At 51.0% G+C, this 22625-nt stretch overlaps 1 long non-coding RNA gene across 2 annotated transcripts in view; it reads left to right on the top strand.

Moving 5' to 3' along the window:
• Nucleotides 1-17020, top strand: part of LOC116758123 — a 30200-nt gene extending 13180 nt beyond the window's left edge. The window contains exons 2-5 of one of the 2 annotated variants that reach the window (XR_004351146.1): nt 5219-5340; nt 7680-7811; nt 14197-14293; nt 15887-17020. This is a non-coding gene — a long non-coding RNA (uncharacterized LOC116758123). Of the gene's footprint in view, nt 1-5218; nt 5341-7120; nt 7194-7679; nt 7812-14196; nt 14294-15886 lie in introns of those variants that run through there. The other variant, XR_004351147.1, reaches the window with a different exon arrangement.
• The last annotated feature ends 5605 nt before the right edge of the window (nt 17021-22625 follow it).

Below are 22625 nucleotides of genomic sequence, written 5' to 3'. Positions count from 1 at the left end.
GTGCAATGTCCCAGCTTTCTCCTCAGCTTTTTTATGGGCAGGGGTAGCCCTGCCAACGGTCCTGGACCATGGGGTGCAGGCCGAGGGTTCCTGGGAAAGTTTTGCTCTCCTAGGATAACCACAGCCACTTCTATTTTCCTTCCCGTAATATGAAGCCAGAGAGGACACGGCCACTTGTGACCATGAACAGCAAGCCGCATGCTAAAGGCAGAGCGACAGAGGGGCAGAAGGAAACTGATGACATCGTGGAGGTTCTGAGCCTAAACTCTGGGTTCCAGTGACGTGGAAACAAACGAACACGTCCCTCCTACTAGGCTAAGCTTCTCTAGTGATGTGTCTGTGATCCACCACTGAGTACAATCCTAACCAAAACCAATTACCAGCACTGGCAGAGCTCCTGGTGCCTGGGAGACATGACAGTATGATTGACGAAGGATCAGAAGGCCTGCTCACCACTCTCCAAACCCACGGCACACTTTCCAGCCTTTGCCTGGACTGTCCTCTCCTGCCCCTCTTCCACCCCGTTCTCATCTATCCAAAGGAAATTTCTCTTTTCAACCCCAGCGGGAATGCCCTCTCTTTAAGTTGGCACTGACCCTTTCCATCCTATGTGCTCCTAGATTTATTAATGTTTATTATCCATCTGCTATTTACCCCTCCACACACCCTGTGACTGGTATTACAGCCAGTCGTGGTTGATTCCAAACTCCCTTGCTTAGAAGGCCCTAGAGAGTAGGTCAATGTGTTTGTTTACATCCCCACCAACAATGCCCTCTATTTCCCCAGCCCATACAGACCCTAGAACACTGTCTTACCCGATCGTGTCACCCACATTCCGCATCGCTCTTTCTGTGACCAGTTCACGTTGCCTTGTCTTGTTTTTTTGCCTCAAAATACACTGCAAGTTCAAGTTTGGCGGGAAGCACATCCAAATCTGTGTCTCTGCTCTCTTCTCCCCGTTCCCAAGATATTGTCAGTACCTTGTAGATATAGCAGGAGTAAAGCATGTACTGATCAAATGCTTGATTTGGGGCAAAAGCTGATGACTGCTGCTGGCATTGGTGCCATAAGGCCTGCCTCCCTTTCTCTCTGAAGGCCTTCCAAACACAGAGGGTGGTTTTCAGAGCCTTGATTCCAAGACCCCATGCAGAGATTCCAGAAGCATTCTAGGGCCTGGCTTGTATTTCTTAAAGCAGATTTCCTAGAGTCCATCCAAGTTCTTGGTGGCACAGTCTTTTAACCCATCGTCCTTCCCATAACTCTTCTCCAGATCTCTCCTCTCTCATCTATTTCCTTTTGGCCCCTTTTCTCAGCTGATGTCTAGGTACAAAGGAGCTTCCCATCTGAGAGCAGAATACTTCTAGGAATCCTTAAAGGGGCAGCCCTAAAAATGCAATTCAAGACGAACTGAAACCTCTCATCCTTTAGAGCTCAAAGCAGGAGATAGTCCCGAGGGGACAGAAGCATTTGGCCAATGAATTTGCGGAGGAATCTGTATCCTTGATTCCTGGAAAGATAAGTCCGTCAATCGGTTGAGCAGCATATCTAAGAGACCATCTTGTTCAGGGGCCCAAACTCAGATATCACAAGGACCAGGAAGAGGATATAAATGAGTAATGTGGGGTTTGGATGGTAAATGACAACGGACACCCACTTTAATACTGGAGATTCCCAAGGAAGCAGAGCCTGAGGCAAAGCTTGCATGCCATGATTTTACCAGGGGGTACAAGAGTAAGGGGCAAGAAGAGTGAGGAGGACTTCCCTGGTGGCGCAGTGGTTGAGAGTCCGCCTGCCGATGCAGGGGACACGGGTTCGTGCCCCGGTCCGGGAAGATCCCACATGCTGCGGAGCGGCTGGGCCCGTGAGCCATGGTCGCTGAGCCTGCACGTCCGGAGCCTGTGCTCCACAGCGGGGGAGGCCAAAACGGTGAGAGGCCCGCGTACCGCAAAAAAAAAAAAAAAAAAAAAAAGAAGAGTGAGGCAGGGAAGGACGGAGAGGTGCATCATTGGACAGAGACGTCTCTGTCTCATTTCCCTGGTGGCGCAGTGGTTAAGAATCTGCTTGCTAATGCAGGGAACATGGGTTTGATCACTGGCCCTGGAAGATCCCACATGCCGCAGAGCAACTAAGCCCACGCGCCACGAACCTGCGCTCTAGAGCCCGTGCTCCGCAACAAGACAAGTCACCGCAGTGAGACAGACAGATCCAATACAAGGATGCATCAGCAAGCTGGCCACTATCAAGGGCAACTTATTGCTCAGCCTTGTGGAACTACCCCCAAGAAGCTGCAAAAACTACCTGTCCAGAGGAAGAGGGAAGATTTAGCCACTAGATTCAATATTCCATTTGTCAATGGTTAGCCGCACTGAGCACTGACTTCCCTTCCCTTCTGGAGTAATTCATGAGTGCCAAAATAGATCCCTCAGCATCCCATGTCTTGGTGTCAATGATGCTGGAGGTGAGAGGGAGGCAGCAGGTGACACAGACAAGAGACAAGACCCCCACAGGGAGTACCTGTTGGAGCCAATGCAGAGCTGCTCACCGTAACCATTGCAACAGGAAAAGAGGTGGGTCAGGCCAAGGGCACCTGAAGTGGTGCCTAAGAGATGTCCATACCATCCATCCCTGGCCTGACCCACCCTGACTTTCCATCGTGTCTGACACTCAAAGCACAAAACAAGGGCTCCTTTTTTGTGAGCAGAGAACTTCACCTTTGTTCTGAAGGGGGAGGTACAAATACAGTCAGTCACAGAGTCCCCTTAAAGATGGAGCCAGACATCACTTTAAAGAGATGTAAGGCAAGAAGATTAGTGAAACAAGCTACAGTCCTCATTGCTGGCTCTGGTCCCAAGGCTGCAACTGACACTCACCATGTTCTCTCTCCCCTCTCCACTGTAGGTTTCCCTCACCCGTGGCCAACACTTTGGCTGGTCTGGGTTGCTTGCCTTGTGGGACCTGGCCTTTCATCCCTGAGGAGTCCAGGCTCCTAATGGCCTTGACTTTGCTGAGTAATGATTGTCATTATCATAGGAGTACCAAGAGACACCCCAACGAATCTTCTGAGTTCCAGACATCCTTCTCCCTGCTCCCATTGTGTAGCAGAACCCCTAGCTCCTCACGGGAGCCAGAGTTAGTAATCCTGTCCACATAGTGACTATTTTCTTTACTTACTGGTTCACTGGCACAAGGAGCCCAGAGTGTCTAGGTAATTACAATTTCGGGTTCAGTGGTACCCTTACTTTGTCCCCTCGCGGAAGCATTTGCCACTCAGGAACCAGGGCCTCCAACCCAGAAGAGCCTACGCACAGGATAAGGACGCACACATTTCTCAAGTGAGTCACTAAGAGTAATGGTGTGAGGGGCAATCTTACTTCTACCCCTTGATTCCCAGTTCTGTGCATTCTAGCTGTTGGGGACACAGCATCACATGTAGCTCATTATTACGGCATATATATTGCCTCCTAGAGGACAGTACCCCAAGCCTTAGGGTATTGTTCCTAAGCTGGGGCCTTAGATTAACGGGACATTTCACGATTCTCTTAGGTTGGCTGCTATAGGGTGATGCATACAGAAGACCATGACCATGAATCGGTTATACACCTCCTTGCGTGACTTGGGTTTCCTGGTCTGAGACAATGTCATATAGATATCAGGTATTTTGTACACTCTCAGATGCTGGTACCAGTGGAGGCTCTGTGGACAGGGAGGGCAGACCAGAGTAGTATCAATTCACTTCCAGGATTGAAGGGGTCTGACGCGACTGACCCACCACCAGGAGGCTGACTAGTCTCCTTACGGAACGGTGCCGTATTAAGGGCTCAGTGTCAGTCTCTGCTGCTGCCGGTTTGCACATCCAGCTTTGGCAGCTGCAAGGTTAGCCTTGGTGAGAGGGAGCCCGTGCTGTGGGCCCCTCATAGCCCCCATTCCTGCCACCATCGTCCTCTGCATCTGCACCAGGGTGACTGATGAGAGAGGCTGACTGACATCCTGTGGATGCATCATCCTTTCCACCTGACTGGGGAGAACCAACTCTGCCATAGATGCTTCTGGTGGTATTAATGGGAGACATAAAGACCTGTGTGCTTTGTGCCCACCGTAGTTCCATTCACAGACTTCTTCTCAGGGCTTCCTTATCTCTGATCTTTCAATAATATTCTTTCTAATCCCCGGACTTAGCAGACAGGCCACTTGACACCACACCAAGGAGTCCATGTATATCCATACGTCAGGCCTCATTTCCCTCTGTAAGAAGAGGACAAGCCAGTATACTACTCATGGCTCTGCACCGATAGGATTCCCCAGCATCACTGGTCTTCAGGGCCATTTTCCGTAACCACAAACACAATGTGCCGGCCTATCGGTATCCAGGCCCCAGTTCTTTCCCCCTCTGTTGGTCAGTGACAGGAAACCCACCATGAGTTCGTGAGTGTGAGTTGGGGGGTGTGTGTTGGTATATTACAGGTCAATGACATGGGGATCTGGTCAACTGTTCATTTAATTTATTTGTGCCCTTTGATCCTATGTGGACCCCTTCCTGAATATACCGTTTCCACCACACAATGGACTCTGCCCACTTGACTCCACGACTCCATGATCTGATACGAAGCTGGCCCCTCGCGAGAAGCTCATGTCTCACGGGCGACTGGTACTGCGTGGCCTTGGTCTCTACCAGGGCCTAAGGTCACACCAAAAGGAGCTTCAGAAGGCACAGCTGTACTCCAGGGCTCCAGGGCGTGTGCACTGCAGCTTTCCTCCTGGTGCTTTGCCAAGACTCCTCACAGCATCCTTACCAACCATGTACCAGCCGCACTCTCTGGTCTGTAGGGATATACAGTCCCAGGGCCGGGCTGCTTGCACCAGAGGCAGAACCCCAAGCAGAACCCTTTTCTGCTTTGGGCCCCACTCACACCTTGTAGTTTTCAAGTCACTCAACAAATGGGTCAGAGAAGTATTTCCAAATGTGCTGTAATCTACCTCAAAAATCCAAAGAGGCTCCCCCAAAGCACTGTGTCCCTTTCTTAGTGGCAGGAGGTATGCGATGCAACAATATGTCTTTTATGTTAGAGGGGACATCCTGGAATTCTCCAGACTGCTGGATCCCTAAAAATGTCACCAGCGTGGCATGGCAGGTCCCTAGATTTCCGTGTGGTTATCTTCCACCTCCAGTTCACAAGTATCTTTCTAGGGCATTCAGCGTTTTCCATCTTGTGCTTACCAGGTATGACCTGCATGAAGCGATCAACGTCGTGAACCAGTGTGATGTTCTACAGAATTCAAGATGATTGGAGTCCCTTTGGACTACACTATGACAGAGAATAAGAGAATTAGCACAGCCCTCAGGTAAGACAGCAAATCTGTCCCCGTCACGTGAAAATGAATGGAGAAGAAGGCATTTGCTTGATCGGTAGCCTCATACAAATGTCAGAAGCTGTTTGACCTGCTCTAGTAAAATGACCACATGTGGCACAGAAGCTACAATCAGGGTCGCCACCTGGTTAAGTGCATGCTTGGCCACGGTCCTTCCCTGTGATCAATTTGGTTTGAGCAGGGCCAGAATGGTGAACTGAATGAGTCTATGACGGGGAGCACAAACTCGACATCCTCTAAGTTTTTAATGGTGGCATTAATCTTTGCAATTTCTCCCAGAATGTGGCAATAATTCTTCTGATTTACTATCTTGGCTGGCACTGAGCTGGAGGGAAGTTTCAGGGCCCCCCACTTGGCCCATCCTACCATAATGGCCCTCATTCACATTTGTGAAGCCAAGTGTGAGGTCTCTGCCAGCTCCTTGGTATAGCCGTTCCAGTTATACACTCAGGGACAGGGAAATAACCCCAGGGTTGGCCCATGGATCCTCCAGAAGACTGACTTGGACCAATGTACCTTTGCCACCTTTGCTCCAAGATGCCTCCTCGCTAGCTGGAAGCCCGTGATGGCGGGTCGGATCCCTTGCTGTCAGTGTTAGGTCAGCACCTGCAACTAACAGTCCTTGGAAATGTAGGTACTGTCCTTCCTTCCATATGTAGTTACCTTAGCAAATGGCTGTAGGTCCTCTGGGAAGGGATTGGGGGAATATTTATCATCTCAACTGTGATGGCTTTGTATGGTCCTTCCTCAAGAGGACCCTCTTCCCTTTCAATCAATGGACACTGGGTCTGTGAACTAACTTACATCTGGAAACCATGTGAGGGTTCGATGTCATCCTTCTGTTCACCATTTCTTTATATTTTGAAAAATGAAACAAGTTAAGCAACACCCTCACTGGTTGCCCATCTTTCTCACACCATGGCTGATTGGCCATTGCCAAGAACCCCTGCACGTCAAGGTGCCCCGGTTTCTACTGTCACCTGGCTGCCCATGTGCCTCTCATGCTGAAGTGCCACCACCTGGCCTCTGCTGGTGCAGAATCCTATCAGGCCCATTGGGAACAGGGAGCCGAGTTCCACCATCAGTCCCAGCCTGTTGAGGGCAGCCACCATGGACTTTCTCTAAGTGCTGGTGCCCCCTCACCCCTGCCCCACCAGGGCATCCCTTATTATTGCCTTTGTGAGGGAGGTTCCTCTCGGGGCCCCTGGAGAAAACAGCAGTAGTATTTGCCTAGGGCTGCCGTAGCCAAGTACCACAACTGGGTGGCTTTAAACAAGAGAGATTGATTCTCTCACAGTTCTGGAGGCCAGACGTCTGAACTCAAGGTGTTGGCAGGGCCAAGCTCCCTCCAAAGCCCTAGGTGAGGATCCTTCTTTACCTCTCCCAGTTCCTTGGATTGTGGCCACATAACTCCAGTCTCTGCCTTTGCTTCTCTGTGTGTCCTCTCCTTTACTTATAGGGACACAAGTCGTATTAGGGGTCACCCTAATGACCTCATTTTAACTTGGTTACATCTGCAAAGATCCTATTTCCACACAAGATTACATCCACAGGTGCAGGGAATTAGGGTTTCAACATACCTTTTGGGGGACACAATTCAACCTATAACAATTGTCAACTGGTAAATTCCCAGGTCGTACATAGAAAGCCCATTATAAAAACCTCACCTTCCTGAACCTTCCGACCCCTCTTCAATGCTATGTCGAGGAAGTTCTGGCATTTCTACTCATTTTTCATAGCCCATTGCCATGGCCAGGTTCTAAGAAGCCATCCCATCATACTGTTATGACCAGCTCTGGGTCCTAACACTTGATCCTGAGTCCAAGGTGAGTGTTCCCATATCAGTAAATTCTCCCGTGAAGCCTTCTCTCCCCTCCCACTTCCTCTGCCCTACACCCTCGAGTCCACGTGTCCTGTGCTTCCCTAGTTCTGGCAGCTCCCAGGGGTCACAGCCTACAATTACTTCCCCATATAAGCTATTTCCTTCTGAAACAGGGCTGTCCTTTCTGAGTACTGAGACTTGATCTAGGTCGTTGCCCTGGAGGCAACAAATGGTGGGGGGGGGGGGGGGCAGATTTTGAGGAACAGGAATCATTTTGGGAGGCGCCTGCCTCAGGGAGCCACTGCACGTTCTCCAAGCCAGAGAACTTTTCTCTCTCTGTCAAGGGGAAGATGACTGCACCTGCCAGCCTGAAGGGTCCAGGGCCCCAGGGATTTGAGATTCTCAGTCTCACCCACACATTCATTCCCATCCCAGGTTTCCAGGGCCCATTCTCGAGCTAGCAAGAGCCTAACTCTTCTTTCTTTTCAAGGCTTTCGAAATGCAGCCGACCAAAAGCCTCACGCTTCACCATCATTATGATCACCACGCTGTCCAGACACCATGGTCACTGCATACCCTGAGGTCTCACCTTCCACCTGCACCTCTGCCCGGGGTTCCACAGGTGAGAGCTTTCATCATTGTGATGCCAGGGTTATTACCATCCTACCGATCCCTAGCGATGGGCTTCCTAATGCCAGAACCCCAGCCAGTAATCCACTTCTAGAATCCCACCTAGAGGGGCTGCTGTCCAGGGTCCCATCTGATACCAGTGTCTTCACCTGGGCTTCCCAGCAGGCAGGGCCTGAGGCAGAGGCCCGTGTGGTCCCCTTTATTAGGGAGTGCAAGCCCTGGGGGAGGGGGGGAGAGGGAGGCAGGGAAGGGGAGAGCCACTATGGGGACACACGGCTGAGCTGGCGTCTGCCACGTGCAACTGACTGCTCAATCCTGCAAGAGCATTTCAAGAAGTTATATGTCTCAGGGGCATCTCCTGGGAAGGAGACGGACGGAAGAATCTTCCACTAGCCTCCACTTTCCACTGATCAAAGTTTCGGCTCTCTGAGCATTAACTCCCCAGCCCTTTTAGGCTGCGCACATGTGGTTGCTGAGTGGGGTCTGCACCTCAACATCAAGGGGGAAGCCCAGGGACGTGGGGCAGGGGGCCCACGGCACACAGGGCAGGCATCAAGCAACGCACTGACTGGCTTTACCTGAGTGAAGTCTGGCGGAGGCCACCTCCGGAACTGGGAGCAGCAAAGGCTTTAGAAACTGGAGACAGATGAGGCTGAGAGAATGGACCGTGGTACAGAATCAGAGATGAGGGGATGGGGGCTGGATGACAAAGGTGGTGGTGGGGTGCCTCCCTCATCAGGGGGGCAGCTGTACTCAGCCCCAGCTAATGGCTAGATCGGATATTTCCCCCCAAAAAGCCAGTTATCTGAGTTTTCTTTTAAAGTTGACAACAAATTCAGATTTGTTGGGTTTTTTTTTGCCATGCCACACGTTCAGGATCTCAGTTCCCCATCCAGGGATCGAACCCGTGTCCCCTGCAGCAGAAACACGGTTTCCTAACAACTGGACTGCTAGGGAATTCCCCCAAATAGGATTTCAAACACGATATGGTCCTACGCCATGCAGGTTCAAGAAAACAAGCCTGAATATAGCCCATGGGGCCCAGTGGTTTGTGATTTCTAATCTGTTCATTTTATGAAGCTGGGGTCAGGAGGGGAAAGAGGCAGAGCCGGGCCTCGTCTCCTGACTCCCAGACCAGTGAGCGCTCATGGTCTCCTGCACGGTCCCTCAGCAGGCATCCCCCTCTCCAGGATCAACCTGCACAGGGCTGAGGGCATTTTCTGGCAAAGTGAACCCACCTCCTCCTGCCACTCCCGGTGACTGTCCCTTGGCATCAAGTTGGGTGCCAGGTTCTCAAGTCCCAGTGATTCGTGGTCTTGTTGCCCCAGCTAATGAGATGGAGCCGGTGGATTCCCAGCACACTGCCAACCCGGGACCCGGGGCCCATCAATCCTGCTTCCCCATTACTGAGGACACCCCGAGTGATGGATGGAGGGCCATGGTCATGAATCATCTCCCTTACCTTTCCCCATCTCCGAGCCAGCTTTACAGAGCTGGGAAGATGAATGTCTGCAGAATCTCACCAGCTCTCTTGAATAATTTCCCTTTAAAAGAGGCCACTTATCAGTAATTCATTCCTCGCCTTTGTTAGCATAAACAAGGCCTGGGGGGTGGGGAGGGAGAGGTGACACCGCCTCCTCCCCTCAGCTGCCACCTCGGCCTCCATCATCCCTGTCACTCGGGTTGGCCTCCAACCTCAGCGCTGCCTTCCTGCCATGGAGAAAAGCAAAACCAGGGTGTTGGGGAGAGCTGCTCCAGCTGGTGGTACCCACTGGCAGACGGCGTACAGCTGTTTCTGGTGACACCTGGATGAGCACAGTCAGCTCCAGTTGACGGTTCCTTTTAATCTTGAGTTTAGTGTCACATGTTGCCTCTTGTTTATATGGCCCATAGACACGCCTGTCTGTGTTGTCTGTAACCACAGAGTAAGATATTGCTGGCCAGGGAGCACTTCCTTGAAAGCCTGTCTTGCCCCGCTTCAGTCTCTGTTTGTTGGCAGGAGCGTGGGAAGTACCTGGGGCAGCAGGGCTGACCCAAGGAAGGATAAACACCCAAATCACAAAAGAAGGAGCACGGGCAATGGAGGTCAATCTGGGCCGGTTCTTCTTCCCCCCCCCCCACCTCCCGCCTCCCAGGTCCTTCTTGGCACGGCTGCGCGTGACACTGGGACGGGTACTTGGAGGGGTGATTTCCACCATAGGTGAGTGTCAGAGGGGTAGTTCCAGGGAGGTGCCCTGGGGAAGAGAACAGGCAGGAGGCAGGGCAGGGGGCCAGACAGGCAGGCAAGTCCCCCTCCCCTCCTACCCTGAGCAGGGACAAAGAAGAAGAGAAGAGGACAGCGGATTTTGTCTTCTGGTTAGGGACCGTGGTTAATTTTTTATGCCACCACCAGGGGACATGGAAGAAGAGGTTTTGCTCAGGACCTTGTTCCTAAGATCCAAGTTCTTATGTCTCACATCCAGCAGAACCTCATCCTACAATGACCACGGCAACATTGCACAGGTCATCCAAGGGCACGATTTTGATAGCTTTTCCTGCCCCCTATTCATTCTCCAGCAGGTACAGGGACATCTTGAAGTCATCAATCTGATCACAACACCCGCTTGATTCAAAAAAACCCTTGAATGGCTTCCCACTGCCTTAGGATCAAGCCCAATGTCCTGAGCGTCGCCTATAGTGTATCCTGGCCTCTGCCTACCCTTGACCCTCATCCTGTACCCCTCCCCCTCGCTCAGCCACCTGCGTCATCTTTCAGCTTCCAGGGAGCCTCCTGCCTCTTCCCACCCCAGGTCCTTTGCACTTATGTCTCTCTGCCTGGAATGCTTCCCCACCCGACCCTCATCCCAGCCTCCCATTTAGTCAACTCTGATTTATCTGCCAGGTCCTAGCTTGGGCCTCAGGTCCCCCAGGAAGCCCTCCTCACCGCTTGAGACTAGACTGGACATGCCTGTTCTCTATGGCATCCCACCTCTCCTTTGACCCAGTACTCTTAGCGATTTGCTTAGCATCCATTCTCCCACCAGCCCACAGGTCCACAACATGTTCGCCGCACCTTCCCCAGCAGTGAGCACAGTGACAGCCATGGAAAGAATGAATGAGGGAGTGAGTGCACATGAGGGAGTCCTGGGCCCCCCATTATCTACATGGCGGGGCTCATTGCACACCCACCTCTCCCGGCCTCTGCCATCTCCAGCCTCTAGCTCCTCCTCTGCTAAGACTCCCTCAGCTCAGCCATCTCACCTCGGCCTCTCTGGCCTCTGCAAGTGCAAGGTCCTGGCTCTGACCTCAAGCCCACCTCCTCTTTAGGTTTGGGGTGAGATAGCTCTCAACCCCAGCCTCCCTGCCTTTTCCTTCTGTCTCATCCTCCCTCAGGAGTCCGGAACCCCGAAGCCCCAAGCTTCATTCATCCTCAGAGAAAAGCCCAGAGCTCACACTGCCCATGGCCAGCTCTTCAGACCCTGATCTGAGGTCACTGGCTCATCTCAGACGACATCAGCGTAGATCAAACAATACAGCACATTTGAAATTCCATTGCTGCTCCATCCTTCTGTCTCCAGTGGCCTGAAGTGAGACCCACATCCAGCAGGATTTTAGGGAGGTTTGGGGATGTTTACCACAGGATGGTGATATAATGACTTGCTGCCAGAGGCCAGCTGCCCAGTGGTGGATATTAACAGCCTTTCTCTGGGAACCTGAGAGCATTTCTGTGACACCATTTGCATAGATTTGCATATCCAATGCCGCCATCTATCCCAGGGTCTGCAACCTCTGGCTGGGGAGCCAAGCTGGCCAGCAGCTGACTTTCTTTGGCAGGCAGCCTGGCGCGTCCCCCACCCCGGCCGTCCCTGCCACGGACACTCCTGCAGCATCCTGCCGCTGTTACGGGCCCCTCAGAATGGAGGCTCTGCTTCTAGCTCATCAACAGGCAGAGGCTGCTTCTCACGCCTCCCTCCCTACTCAGGGCCAAGTAGGCAGTCAGTCCTGCTCCCACCACAAGTGGAAAAGGCTTGGGAATCTGGCATTTGTTCATTCATTTCTTCATTCAGTCAATAGATTGATCGAGCATTTACTAGGTGCCGGGGGCTGCGCTAGGGATTGGGGATATAAAGAAAGTGGAAGGGGCATCTTGAGATGCTAGCTCCCTCGCTCACCATGCCTGGGGATCCAATAACCTAGAGTTGCTTCTCCCCGGTGTCCTCAGTCTACCATCCCCTGCACTGGACCTGAAGCTTCAGCCCTTGGCCCTTCAGCGGCTCCAACCTCAGCCCCAACCCTACACCTGACTACCCACTGTCCGTGACACCCCGGACCTCTCCCAGCAGGGTGTGAGCCCTTTCTCTTTGGGGGGCAAAGGGGGTGGAGCTGCAGTTCACTCCCTACTGGACTTCCTAGGCCTGGCCCCTGTACCTCCTTGGGCCTGAAAGGGGCTTCTCACTCTAGTAGGGCAGGTTGAGGTCCCAATAATGCTTTCCCTTTATTGGCTTCTGATCCAAAAATATGAAAGGCAGACAGGGCAGCAAGGAGCAAGAAAATGACAGCTGGGTTACATGGATGAAACACAGGGTTAGTGGTGCGAAAGCCAAGTTCCAAATTGGGTCTACCCTGGGGGGCTCCAGGGGGACTCTGGTCATGGCCCAACCTCTGAGCGGGGTCGTCTTTTGACCAATACCCAAGAGGTAAAAGAGTCCAGACAACAGTCCAGAGCCTTGAACAGGCAAGGGCAGCCTCCCCGTCCTGGTTCTGCAAAGGTAGAGACTTCATCAATATCTTTCCTCCCAGTGGCCTCTCCTCCTCTGTTCCCTGTTTCTGTTGGTGGCCTCTGAGTTCTCCCACTTCTCTGGGCTGGAAGCCTCACTCTTCTAGGACACTGCTCCCCACTATATGACAGCCCTAGTCCAATAAGTCCCCACGTCCTGTCCTGTCTTCTGTCTAGGCTACCATATTGGAATGAGCTGTCACTGGCACTATTACTGCAGTCTCTTAGCCAGTCTCCCTGTCCTTTGATCCAACTTATGCACAACCAGATCCAGATGAAAAATCCTAAAACAAAATCCAATCAGCACCCCATCATTCCGAAGTTTCAGTGCTACCCTAAGACTCAGGGAATAAAGTCACTTTTCACTCTTGTGCCATAGTCTTTTGGTTTTTGGCAGTGCCTAGCACAGTACCTGTTATGGGGAATAAAAATGAAGGCTAACATTCTGGTATATTTACTGTGTGCCAAACACTGTGTTAAGGCACAAAATGATTAAGGAACTTGCCCGAAGTCCCAGAGCTAGTAAACGGTGAAGCTGGGATTTGAACTCTTGTGGTCTGACCCCAGAGCCCACACTTTCAGGCACTCGGCAGAAATATACTCCTAGATGTATAGCTATTATATGTCATAGGAATCAATACATGGATTCATGAGCCAATAAATGAAAAGAATGATTGAATGAATGAAGTTACTCTACACCTTGCGTCACCAGACAAATGTACGGATGCCTTCTAAAACAGTTTTATTCTGACACCTGAAACCAATGTAATATCGTTAAGTGGATTACACTTCAATAGAACATTTAAAAATAATTGGAGTCTTCCTTCTTCTGAGTAGGGACAGTGTAGCATGATGGTTAAGGACATGAGCCGTGGAGTCAGACAGACCTGGGTTTGAATCCTGGTGCCACCATTGATTGGCTATGTAGGTTTGGGCAAATTATTTAAGCTCTACAAGCCTCCATTCCACATCTGAAAATGGAAATAATAATAGCACTAATTGTGGATGAAATGAAATCATGAATACACAGCACATCACACCGTGCTTGACACACAGGAGGACTTAGTTCCCGTGGGAGGTTGTCCCTTGTTTCCACCACTCCTGTGGATGGTCTGAGCAGGAAGGCTGAAATGTGCAAAAAGTGATTTGTTCTCTGTTGGCTAAAGCCAGTGTGCACGACGGTGATAAGAAGCGAAGGGGAAGAAACCTGAAGCTTGGGGTGCAGAGAGGGGCTGTAGGAGGAGGGTGACCCTCAAGGTCCAGGACAGGGCTCCGGTTCTGAAGGAGGGGCAGTGAACAGTAAAGCGGAAGCACCCAGCACCCCTGTGCTCCTTACACAAAGAGGGTCCTGCAAAGACAGCTTCCCTTCCCTTCCCATTTCATGTGAAACATGATGAGAATTGATGGAGTCATTTTTTAAATCATAGAGCACTGCAAACACATTCATAATATTTTTCTTCTTTGCCATGGGAAGTATTCTTTTTTTCAGATTCTCAGCTGTTTAGCAAACACAGACTATCTTCCCAAAAATGTAATTTTGTGGATGGATACATTTAAAAATGTTCTGCTCTGGTCAAATCCGTAATGGCTATTTTTCTCTGTTGATAACTTCTCCTTTCAGTGGGTCACTGCCAAGAAAAACTCTCCTGGAGGCCAGAATTGTCTCTAATAGCAAGTCCAAGACAAGCATTCCAGCTTGAATCCTCTTCTCCCAGGAGGTAAGCTACCTGGGACCAAGAACAGGGTCTTTCTCGTCTTCTATTTTGAGGGCCCAGCACAGGTGGGACCCACAGGGACAGCATTGGGAATTCTAGCTCTGGAACACTACCACATGCTGTGTGAACTTGGGGAAGCTATTGCATGCCTTTGTGGCTCAGTTTTCTCATCTGTAAAATGGAAATAATCTCAGTAACTTATTTTCTTTCTTTCTTCTTTTTTACTTTTGGCTGTGTTGGGTCTTCTTTGCTCTGCACAGGATTTCTCTAACTGCCGTGAGCGGGGGCTACTATTCACTGTGGTGCGCGGGCTTCTCATTGCGGTGGCTTCTCTTGTTGCGGAGCATGGGCTCTAGGTGCACGGGCTTCAGTAGTTGTGGCATGTGGGCTCAGTAGTTGTGGTTTGCGGGCTGTAAAGTGCAGGCTCAGTAGTTGTGGCACACGGGCTTAGTTGCTGCATGGCATGTGGGATCTTCCCGGACCAGAGATTGAACCCATGTCCCCTGCATTGGCAGGTGGATTCGTATTCACTGCGCCACCAGGGAATTCCCGCAGTAACTTATTTTCTAAGGTTATTGTGATGATTTCTCCCTCCCTCCCTCTCTCCTTCCTCTCTTTCTCATCAGCTTGGGCCCAAACAGTGGTTTTGATAGTAAAAATCCCACGTGTTCATATAGCACTCTGTAGTCCCCAAGTCCCTCTCAAATACACTATCTCATTTTTTTCTGAAGAAGTTAATTATTAGCATCCACACCTTTCAGATAAGGAAACTGAGCTTTAAGATTTGGCCAGGACCACAGCGCAAGTTGCTAGCAGAGCTAGGACTCAAACCAGGTTTTCTGACACCGAGACTAGATTCCTCTGAATGAAAAGAAACCAGGAAGTAGTTCCAAAATAAATGACGTTTACTCAAGCTGGGTCTAATGCAGCTCTCAGATAGCCTGATACTTCAGACAGGGAGAAGTCTGTCAAACCGGTTTGTTTGACATGGAGGGAAGCAAACAACCTGTGAAGAGGATGAATTTTCCCTTTTTCCTCAAGCTGCTTTTGGTGGCAGGGATGAGGGGCAGCCGATGGAGGAGGAGGTTCTGTTTGATATCCATCAAGAAAGAGCTGTGGGTACATTGGTGAGGGACATCTGCGAATCTGCTACCTCCAGGTTCTGGGTCCTCTGAGATGAGTCAGTGAGGAAGGGGACCCTCACAGAGGGATTTACCTGTGCTGGGACTGTGCCCATGTGTGAGTGCCCTTCACTAGCTCAACCACTTTCTAAGAAGATAAGATGGTCGCTGCAATTATTTTTTCCCCATTTTCAGGATGGATAAACTGAGGCTTCAACTGTTCAAGGTCACACAGCTAATAAGTAATGGCACTGAGATTCAAAAGCATAGCAGTCTCATTTCAAAGTCCATTTCCTTTCCACTAAGCCAAATGAGGTGGCACTGGGGACAGCAGAAGGAGATAGGAGGCTAGGGGAGGGGAAGTTAGGAGTAGAAAGAGGGAGGCCCTGAGCAAAATATCAATTAGGGAACCAAGTTATGTAGAAAACCTTTTCCCTGGTGAGACAAAAGGCCACTCTCTTTTTATTTATTCTAGCCTGTGTGTTTCTTATTGCAAGAGCTGGTTCCCAGTGATGCCTGCCGGCATTCACGCCCTTGTGTGGCCCCTTCCCGTGGATGTAAGCTAGCCCCGTAATTTGCTCTTGACCAGTGAATTGCGGTGGATGTGATGCCATGTGACTTCTGAAGCTGAGTCCTAGCAGTCTTGCCGATTCCTCTGGGCCTCCTAGAGTGCTCACTCTGGGGGAAGCCCACCACCATGTAAGTAGGCTGAGTACCCTGAGACGGCTATGCTGTGAGGAAGCCCAAGCCGGCTGTGTGGAGAAGCCCAGCCAGTCCCCAGCTGTTCCAGCTGTTCCAGCCATCCCGACTGAGGCACCAGGTGTGAGTGAAGAAACCGTCTGGGATGGCTAAACCCATCCAGCCTCCATCTGACAGTCACTGTGTGAGAGGCCCCAACAGAAACCATCCAGCTGAGCCTGGTCAACACACACAACTATGAAAGATAATAGAAAATTGTTTTAAGCCAGGAAGTTGTTGTTGGGGTGATAAACATGCCATATATCTCCATGAATCTGGACATCTCTCGTGATGTCCAGAATCTCAAAGTTCAAGGCTATCCTGGGCCCGGTGTGTCTACATGGCTGTCCCACATTCCTCAGGTGGGAATGAACCCCAGCTTCCTGAGAGCCAGCCCTCAGCCAAAGGCCCTGAGTTTGCTTCCTGGTTCTTCCACACCAGCTGTCTGGCTTTAGGCAGGTCAGTGCTCTCTCTATGCCTTATTTTTTCCCACCTACACAATGAGGTAGCAGAGTCAGGAGCATTAAAGACTCTTCCACTTCTCTGACTCATGAATTCACAGTCTGCCTGAGAAAAGAACTCACCACCACCGAGGTGCGCCCTTTCTTGCTCTGCAGCAGGAAGGAGTCCATCCTGGCTGTTTCTGGGCTTTAGAAGGGGCCCGTGGATGCCAGGTGCCTCCAGCCACCCAGCAGGTCTGTGAAGGGTGGGGATCCAGGCTCCAGCCCCATGATACCTCTTCAGCCAGTTTTCAGCACAGAAGAGGGAGCTGTAAGACGCAGGTCATCCTGGACGCCTAGGTCTACCTGAGAAGGGAAGTCCCACCTTCAAGGAAGAGGGGGCTTCTGAGAGGAGCAAGCTTCTGGGGTGGCTGTGAAACGTCTGGTGACGATATTTGTGTCTTAAAATACAGCAGCTGAGAACCAGTTAATTACAGCCTCTGGAGTCATTCATAAGTTGGCGTTTCCCCATTATACCTGCTCTCTCTGCGTTCCTCCCCAGCAGCCACAAAGGAGGCTACTTGTAGGTGGAAACCCATTCTGGGATGGGCCTCTAGCCCATCCATCCCTCTGCCCCGGGAGCACACCTGGTACCTGGTGTGGAGCTGGCACCCGTGCATGAGCTACAAGAGATCAAGAGTGTCTGGAATTAGCCGAGTACACCCACCCATGTACACACAGGTGCCCTTGGCTACTGGCCCCTCAGGAATCCATTCAGACTTGTTGGGACCCTCCAAAGGTCAAGGGTGCAGGTGTAACCTCATGGGGGGGCATTTATTCAGGAGAGGGGCTCAGGGCCCAGCTACGCAGTGCTGGGAGGGCCTCCCTCCTGGAGCTTCGGCAGCTTCCGAAGGCTCTGGCCAGGGCCTCTGCTGGACTGGGATGGGGGCTAAGCGGGCACTGGGACCCCACACCTCCTTGCTCTGGACGCCCCCTCTCTCCCAGGGCCTCTCACGTGATTTGAGTCTCCTCCACCAAGAGGAAGATTGCGATTTAAGGTTGCAGGGAGGCCTGAATGACCTGAGGGTTCCCCTGGCCCCTGTCCCTACCACGCCCTCATTCTTGCCTGAACACTCGTGGCGGACAAGGGTCCTGGTAAAAGTGGGAGAAGGAATCCAACATGGGGGAATGTCCTCACCCCACTCCAGGAGAAGACATTTTTTTTTTTTAAATAAAGGAGGCATTTTGAAAGTACAAAGCCTAACTAACATTTGGATAGTATATTTCACTTGTCAAAGTGCTGTCACATACCTAGTGTTGAGCGGTTCCCATGTTAATTAGTTGAAGTAGTATTTATTATTAAGTCCACTTATAGATAATTACGCTGAGATTTAGAGATGCAAAGTCATTTTTCCAAGGTTACCCGAGTAACGACTAGCTTTGAACTCAAGGCTCAACCTCAACTCCGGGAATCTTCCTGCAGAGTCGGCAGGCCTGGCCACTGCCCACCTTCAAAGCTTGGATAGCGAGCCCAAGGGGATCCCAGGTTGTAGAAAATGCCATTGCTACTCCCTCCACACAGTCCTGAATTCAACTTAAATCCATCCCTGTCTGGTTTCTAAAATACATTGTAATCTCATTCTGAATCTGAATTCCTTAGCCTTTGACCTACAAGAGATAAGTCAGAGCCTAAGAGAAAGCAAGCAACGAGAGAACAAGCAGGGAGTGAAAAATAACACTTTTCCAGGGCAGGGGCCACCTGCTTGCTGGTCAGCACATCCTGGGCCAGGTCAACGGGGGCTCCGAGAGGTCAAGAGAGTGCTGGGATTCTGGCTGTGCAAGCGCAGGTCCTGGACAAGACCCGACTATGTCCTCACATCCTTTTCCAGCCCTGCACCCAGGAGAGCAGGGACTCAGAAACAGGTTGTTCCGCGCCTTCTTCCTAATCACCACCGGGCGTGATTGAACACCTTGACATTCTTTAGCGAAAGTTCAGCTCAGGAGTGATTCAGGGCACTGCATGAGGCTTAAGCGGAATTCCAGAATCACAGAAATTAGAGATGAAAAAGGACGCTGAGGTCAGAGGCCGCCAGTCCCCAGGGGCTGCGTGTGGGTTCTTCTCGGTAATAGACTCCCCCTTATTCCTGCAGCCCAGGCGACTGCTCCCTGAAGACCACTCTCCGCTGTTTCCAGAGAAGACGTTGTTTATCGAAATAAGAGGTCTACGCTGATCCCTGCATGATTTGCTTTGAAATTTGTTAATCATTCAGAAGCTGGTGAAAAGGGGAAAACCAAGAATTTAAAGTCACTCGTAGGGGCTTCCCTGGTGGTCCAGTGGGTAAGACTCTGCGCTCCCAATGCGGGGGGCCCGGGTTCGATCCCTGGTCAGGGAACTAGATCCTGCATGCATGCTGCAGCTAAGAGGTCACGTGCCACAACTAAAAGATCCTGCATGCCGCAATGGAGATCCTACGTGCCACAAGTATGACCTGGAGCAGCCAAAATAACTAAATAAATAACAAAATAAAAGCTCTGGGGCAGCCTGGCACAGTGTATCTGACCCCTTACTTGCTGTGTAACCTCTGGCAAAATTTTGACCTCTCTGAGCCTCAGTTTCCTCATCTGTAAAATGGGAGCTAATGATGCCTATGCACAGTGCAGTTGGAAGATTAGGGGAGCTGATGTAGGAAGAGCATCTCACTTTGTGGCTGGCCCATCAATTATTCCACAAATTATTATCATCATTACCCTTCCCTCTCCAGATCCATCTCCCTGTTTGTAAAACAGGGCTAAGCAGGTTTTTTGGCTCTGGGTTTCCTCCACTCAACATTCCACCAAGATCTGCAGAGCCCCTCCTTGGTGCCACGACACAGGCAATGATGACTGGGACTGGTTCTCTGCCCTCACTGAGCTTACTGTCTTTATGAGTTTCCCGGAGGAAGAAGCTAAGGTGTTAAGAAGGACGCTTGCCATCGGATCTGTAGTTCTCCTGCACAGGTCGTGACTGTGACTGTGACTCACCGGGGACATAAGAGCAGTCACAGAAACAGGATGGCATTCCAGAGACAGTGTGCGCTATGGTGGTGCAGCTCCTTCCCTTCCAGGGGCAAGACCCCAGAGCCATCTCAGTCCACCTGGTGCCCCGAGGGCCCAAGGTCACTGAATCTGTTGGCTACACCTGTGCTGGTATCAGCCTGGGAAGATGCTTTTACACACACACACACACACCTTCTAATAGCATCTAAATCATCACTCCTAACCTTGTTGCATATTCGTGGTTCCTACACATGGCGGATTCCCAGGCCACACGCACATGGGTGAAGTCAGAATATCTGGGGGTCGGACCCAGGCAGTAGAATTATTTTCTTTGCCCCAAGTTGAGACCCAGAACTCTAAGCAGACGTAGCTCTGAGAGCAAAGGGCACCTGACCTCTGCTCTTCACTGCTTTTTTGATATCACCGAACAGCCTCAGTTTGCCTGTCTGAGCAAAGAGGGTACTAACACCTCCCTCACCAGGCTGCAGTGAAGGTGCACAAGTCTTCGTGGAGTCTTTGGGAAGCCCTGCCCAGATGAGCAGCTTTGGTCCTGGGACCCTCCTAGCGGAGGCTGGCTGGGGAAAAGGCGGGGGTGTGTGAGTGTTTCCATGGGGGCAAAGCTGAGCGCTGGGCGCACCCAAGTTTGCTCTGCTGAGGAGGCCACAGGAGGATCACCTTGGTGAATGTCCCACGCGGAACCGCCTGTATCTCACCCTGAGAGTCGTCCTGAAGCTGAAACTCAGCCTGGCGCCTCCCTTCCCCCACCCCTCCCTCGTCCTTTCTCTCCTTCTCCATCCGGTCAGAGTCCTGCTATCGCTAGATGCTGCATTTCCAATACCTTCTGCTCGATAAACATTTGGTACCAGCAGGTGTCAAGGTTTGAAAGGGGCCTAAATTAATCAGTGAGATACACACCTGTCAGAGTCTAGCCAAGGTCCTTCGAAGAGCCCTGGAGGAGAGCTGGACTGGCCGGGCGGGCTCTCCACATACCGTCGTGCTGAGGAATGAGGAGGGGCTGCAGCCCACCAGACAGCGTGGAGCCCTCTCTGTGGGCTCAGGCCCGAGCTGCCATCGAGAGGGGTGCAGAGACAGTATAAAACAGTCCCTGACCTCACCTCCTCTATAATCTATATTGGGAGTGACACGACCAGGCTTTAAAATACTTGCAAAGCAACATACAGACAAATGCAAAGTAGTGAATCAGGGTTGAGGAAGTGGGTGAAGGGAAAAAAATTCAGGTGAGAAGCAGACCTGGGGGTGGGAGAAAGGGGTGGGAAGAGCTCTAGATATGGAGTAAAACAGGAGGTTTGCCCTACTAGTGGGGAGAGAATAGACAGAGAAGGATGGGAGGGGAAGGGAGGGGAGAGGAGAGGAGGGGGTGGGGGGGGGAAGGGAGGAGGGTACTTTGCATGTAGTAAGAGAAGTATCGTTTTATGAAATTTTGTTTCAGTTTTTTGGTGTGTGTGTGTGTGTGTGTGTGTTTGTACTGAGCCTTGATAAAATTTATTTCCTACTGTGAACCGTGGTCTAAAAAGACTGTGCACCTCAAGAGTCAGAGCTCTGTGTTTGAGATCAGCACAGTCACTGACTTTGGCCCATGTGACTCACGCAAAGGCACTTAACTTTTCAGAAACTCTTGTCACCATTAGGAAAATGTGAATGACACTCCCTGTCCCAGCTCTTTACCTAAGATAATATACGTGAAAGTGCTTTGCAAACTAAAAATTCCAAATAAGAATAATCCGTTATCATTAGGGGAAGTCACTCAGACACCTGCTCAGAAGAGATGAGTTGAGATCTGGATTTTGTAGAAGGTGATGATGATAACGATGCTTGTGGCGGCTCACACTTAGGCGGTGCTTTTGCTATGTGCCTGGCACTGATCTGTAAGGGGGCAGAATATGGACTGTGGGTGACAGCACACTGAGACCAAGCTAGGTAACAAGAAAGCCTGGTTGCTGGGCCGGCAGCATGTGACAAGTCACACCAAACAGAATGGTAAGGTTGGGTACTGAGTGCCCGTTGGCACAGGGACAGCTGATCTGGAGTATGAACTGCCTGCATTTGGGTGCCCCCGAAGTCCCCAGCAGAGGTGTGCTGAAATGGCCCATGGGGTTCATTTCCTGCAGGAGACAGAAGAGTAGCAGCCTCTTCCTGGAGCATGGTGTATCCCTCAGCAAGTGGGGGAGGAACTGGTGGATGGGAATCTACCTTTACCCAGAGTCAGTGCTGAGATGTACCGGCCTCTCCTGTCCTCAGAGAAACCAGAGGCATCGTTCCAGGCAGGTGGGCCCACCTGTGTCCCAGCAGGCACTCTTTCTTTCTGACCAGAGGCCCGAACCCACTTTGGATGGGCCTGTGAAGCTGAAATCCCAGGCCCTCACTGGAAGGTTGATCACTGAAGACTTGCTGCAGAAAATTGGAGCTGCCAATCTCCAAACAATTGAGATTTTTTTTTTTTACACTATGCATTTCATAAATGTATGGGAAGTGCTTGGGAATCACAAAGGTCCTATAAGTGCTTCATATAGTAAGTTAAATCCTGTTACATCAAGTACCAGGGCAATGAAACTTTCTGTGTGACAAAAGCAATTTCCATGTCCCAGTCGATGGCCCGCTTATTTCAAACAATATTCAATATGCCGACAGTGATGACAGCTCCCTTCCCTGAGCACTCGGCCGGCTGATTGTCCGCCCTGCTCGCTCTGTAACGCACGTGTGCACCATCTTATACCATTCACCAGTGTTGATGCTTATTATTCTTGCCTTCCCATCTAAAAGAAGAAGATCTCAAGGACAGGGCTGGTCCTGCCCTGAGGACCAGCATGCGTGGACATGAAGCATGCTAGGTCAATGTTTCCTGTTCACCTGCTACAGGTATTGTACCAGGTATGAGATGACCATGCCAGGAAGACGCAGGCCCTGCTCTCAAGGGGCTCACAGGCTAGCAGGGGGAGCAGGCAAGTAAGCTACCATCAGGACTTAGTATAAGAGGTCCAT

The sequence above is a fragment of the Phocoena sinus genome, chromosome 8 (genome assembly GCF_008692025.1).
Source record: "Phocoena sinus isolate mPhoSin1 chromosome 8, mPhoSin1.pri, whole genome shotgun sequence".
Taxonomy (NCBI): domain Eukaryota; kingdom Metazoa; phylum Chordata; class Mammalia; order Artiodactyla; family Phocoenidae; genus Phocoena; species Phocoena sinus.
Note: the sequence above shows the minus strand (reverse complement) of the source record. Positions and strands in the feature narration are given on the sequence as shown.